A 4,825-nucleotide genomic window follows, 5' to 3' on the forward strand; every position below is an offset into this window, starting at 1 on the left:
CTAATAAGGTTGGACTTGGTTGTAACTATCTTTGACGAAAATACTTATATATATATATATATTTAAGCGAATGGATATGTATGTCAATTTATTTATAACTTCATCCAAATTTCTCTTGGGCCCCAGAAAGGGCCGTTATAGCCACACGGCCAGCACTCAACTACCCACTTTTTATTGTATTTAAGTTTTAATTTCAGTGTGTTCTAGGCAGTAAAAATCAAGCATCAAAAAGGGAAAATTGGAGAGAAGAAGAAGGCGTACAACAGGTGGAAAAAGGGAAGAAAATCCAAGGAAAATTTGTGCAATTGAAGTTTAAAGTAGTTAGGTAAGCGAGAAAATATATATTAGAAATTCCTTATCGTTGGAATTTAATTTAGAGTGTGATTTTACTAATTTTGATAAAAATTATATTATCTTGCAGCGTGTATTAATTTAGCGACATATGAGAAGAAAAACATTGAAATCCACTATTAAAAGGCAAGTTATCTACTTCCTTTGTAGGTTTTCTTTGCTTTATGAGTTCCATTCCCTCCCTTAATCTGATTTGGTTCCAAGTATTATTTATATGCGTTATGGGTTCCTTTAGTGCAAAATAAATTAAATAAGAGATTTTCTAGGATTTTATTTATTAAACGCTTATGGGGTATTGTATCGGCCTTATTCTTTTGGGAATGATGTTAAACTAATTTGGGACTAGGCTCCTAGAGGTTGGGGTACATTTATGGGTCTCTTGGGTGTGAGCAGTTGTATGAGGGGACATGAGCAGTCAAGCGGTAAGGCAAGTGTCGACCTTTCAACAACAATGGAGCAGACCGTCGATCGACCCGAAGAAGGCTGTCGACTGGTTGTTCTTAATCACGGATTGTCGACCGGTGCCTGATCACTATCGACCACCTTTGCCATTATATGACATATTGCATGGCAATGTAGCGCATGAGATTGAGCTTGTATCATTGGGGGGTACATAAGTTGTGAATACTTGGACACGAACATTTAGAATGACTAGGTGCACAAGCATTGCATTGAATGTGTATCTCTATGTGGGCAAAACATGGCTTGATGTCTGGTTTAGGGGGCCCATGTATCACGTTGATGCTTGTTATACCATTGCATCTATAATTTGTTGCATTGCATGGTTACAGTATAATGTGATACGAAGTTGAACCTCGATAGCTAGGAGTGGAGCACGGCTCTGGGTAGCTATGACTTGGGAACTCTAACATGTGATTATGTTGAGGGCGTTGGGCTCATATGGATTATGTTATGAAGGCCTTGGGCTCATGTGGATTATGTTAGCCAGTTCATGGCTGCTGCAGGTTTGTAGGTCAGGACTTGGGTGCCAGGTTATGCATTCTTATGTGGGCCCCAATGACCGTTATGTGCATTGATATATTTACGTTGAGAGCTGAATACCTTGGTGCATGGTATGGTGTAACATTTTAATATATTACACAACATGTTGTGGGTGGTTATCAGTGTGAGAGTTCTATTCCTAATCTTATTGTTATTCTTTTGCTTGCTTGTTGAGTCTCGTGATTCATTCTTATTTTACATCATTCAAGGTAAAGGAAAAGCAAATGCCAAAGGTGAGGGCAGTAGCGTCTGAGTGATTAGGTAGCTGGTTGTACAAGGTTATCCCAGTTGTTGGTCATGGGGATGTTTTGTGGTTTAGGGGTATAGGAGATTGCTAGCCATGTTTTGTATGTCATGATCCTTATGCCCAAGTTTTGATAGAGGGTGCACCTTGTGTTGCCACCCCATTGCTTTTTCGTTTTATCTATATGTATATACCATGCTTTTGCTATGTTAATGTATTATTCCTTTTGCATGTTATTTCGCAAGGGATTTTTGGCATTTTATCTCTCTTCTAAGACTCTTGTCTGAGTAGGGCTTCCAGAATCTTTGGGTAGGGGTCTGATGTGGGAATTTATTCACACATTTATTTGTTATAATTGAATAGTGTTTTAAGCATTTTATATGTGTTTTATCTATAATTGTCTAGTATTTTGAGTTTTTTTTTATATATATTTAATTTTTAGTATTTTTTTTATTATTTCACATGAATGTTACTTTGTGTTTGGGTTGAAAAAAAATATAAATAAAAATAATAAAAAAGATATTATAAAGTTAATATTAGAAATTAATATTATAATATAAATAAAAAAATAAATATTATAAATAATTATAATTAATAGTATATTAAATATTAATATTATGTTTATATATTATATTATATATATAAAGTGTCGTGAATGCGTGAGTGTGTGATCTGTATGTGTATAGTAATGTATTATATAATAAATGGAGTCCAATTGCAATGCAATTGGAACTCCATGCCCTAAGTATATATACATAATAAAATTGCAGAAGCTGCGCGGCGGAAAAACGGAAGGAACTGAAGGTAGGAAGGATTTGGCAGAGACTTGGGGCAGAGACTTGGAGGTGGTTGCGAGCACGGAAGGACTCGGATGGAAGCTGGAAGCAGTGCACGCAAGGGGTGCACGTAACAGTAGCCAGGGACGTCATGGACGCAGGTGGCAGCAGCTCCAGCACTAGATCTGGGCATAGGGATTTCTTTATTCTTCTTCCTTGCTTAATTAATTCTCCTATACTTTCAATGTCACTTTGAATTTTAATTAATTCTGTCATGAACTAATTTGTTGAACTAAGGCCATGTATTGGCCGAAACTATGATGATGCATTTTTTATAATTTTATGTGATTGAATAAATTGGGTTATGTTGAGTTGTATGGTATTGAATTTAATGCTTGTAAATAATTGGCCACTATTTATATGATTTGATGCCTAATCTTGAGACCGAAAGGAGATAGTTTGGGAATTGCATCGTAGATACCATACACCATAAAGTAAAATCGACTAAAAATAGAATTCGATTTCTTTGTGAGACTTTTAGCGATAAGCTAAGAATTTCACAATTTATAATGCGTTTTCATTTAATTAAACTTTCATAGAAATATATGAAGTTATTAAATGAAAATAGACTCGTTATAGCCTAGAAATAGGATAACGAATGCATTAGGAGATTTCGCCGTCACATACTCAATTGACCAATTCATTCCCATAAAAATCTATTATTTGTATTGCATAGCTAGGTACATGCGCCTTAGTTATTAAAATCTACTGATTTCTTGATTCAAGTTTCTTTCTAAATCAATTTTATTTTATTAATCTAATTAATTTATTTTTTTCTGTTCTTTATTAAATCTGAAATTTTTATTATCTAAATAATAAATAAAGTTTATAAATTTGGTATTTGAAATCTTTCATCGTGGGAACGATATTATTACTTACTATTATATTACTTGTTCGACCCATACACTTACGATATATTTTAGGGTGATAAAGGTCCTCACATTACACATATTTTGAGCACTTAGAATATCATCTAATCCTAAGCTTATTGTAAGTACAATTGGGATATTCCTTGAAACCAAGCTTATTAAAGCTCTTTAAAGATTTGCATTCAGCTTTTCATCATCTAGACAACCTCAACACATTTTGAAGAGATATGAGAACATTAAGATTGCGTTCTCTTTACTTTTTAATTTTCAGTTTTGAGTTTTGAATTCATTTTCAGTTTTCTGTTTTGGTAGTTTATTTTTAAAAAATTAAAAACACATTCTTTTTGTCATTATGAAAAACTATTTTTCAAAACAGAAAATTAGAAAACGTGTTCTTTGAAATTTTGAAAATAATTTTTTAATGATATTTTATTCAATAAATTTGATTATTCAGTAAATTATAAATATTTAATGTTAATATATTATTAAAAATATATACATTTTAAAGTTAATAAATTTTGTAATATTTTTTCCCATTACAATAATAAAATATGAATAAATAAATAAATATGTTTTGAGTTTAGAGTTTGTTTTGGATGAAAACACTCAAAATAACTTTTTGTCATTTTGAGTCTTCTTTACAAATTTTTTTTTTGTTTTCAAAAATATATTTTTAAAAACAACAAAGAGAATGTGTTTTTATTATTTTAGAAAATTAAAAATTAAAAATAACTTAAAAACAGTAAAGAGAATGCGACCTAAAGTTTTGTATAAAATATTCTTTATCAAAGCATTCAAAATCAAACTCAACATTAAATTATATTTAATTAAAATTAAAAATAACAAAATAAAAAAATAGGCAATCGATAAGGTTCCAATTGCAACTTGCGATGATTCCAACAATTGGAACCTTGCTAGTAGATTCCGATAGTGATGGGTTGAGGTGGATCTAAAGAAAGAAGAGAGGAAAAAAAATGAAGAGAAGATGATGATGCAAATAAGTGGACATGAAACCATTAGTCACACATGGTTCAACAACTAGAGCCTAGTTGGCTAATGACAATGGGTTTAAAGGTAGATCGATAAAAAAGGAAAGAAAAGAAGGAACCAAAAAGGAAAAGCCATTTTTGGAGACAGATTCAACAAGGTCCCATCCAAATATCTATGTGTGTATATATATACACATTTAGATCAAATTGGGAGGTTAGGGTTTTTTATGAATTGAGAAGACGAAATTTGGTGTTAAAGCTTCTGATATGCCCTGCAAACTTGGAGAATCACAAGACCTAAAAGAGTTGCAAGAGATGGACATGAAGCCTAAAAACCCAGCGGTTTGTAGGAGATCAAGGAAACAAGCCGATGGAGGAAGAGGTCGAGCCGAGACCAAGTGGGGAGGACCCACTCGGTTATGTCGAGTGGGTACGACACTGCTTTGGTTTTTTGGACATAACTTTCTCATATGAGCTCCTATTGAGGTGATTCAAATTTCTATAAAAAGATAAGAGAATTATCTACAACTTTCA

The sequence above is a fragment of the Diospyros lotus genome, chromosome 11 (genome assembly GCF_014633365.1).
Source record: "Diospyros lotus cultivar Yz01 chromosome 11, ASM1463336v1, whole genome shotgun sequence".
NCBI classification, from domain to species: domain Eukaryota; kingdom Viridiplantae; phylum Streptophyta; class Magnoliopsida; order Ericales; family Ebenaceae; genus Diospyros; species Diospyros lotus.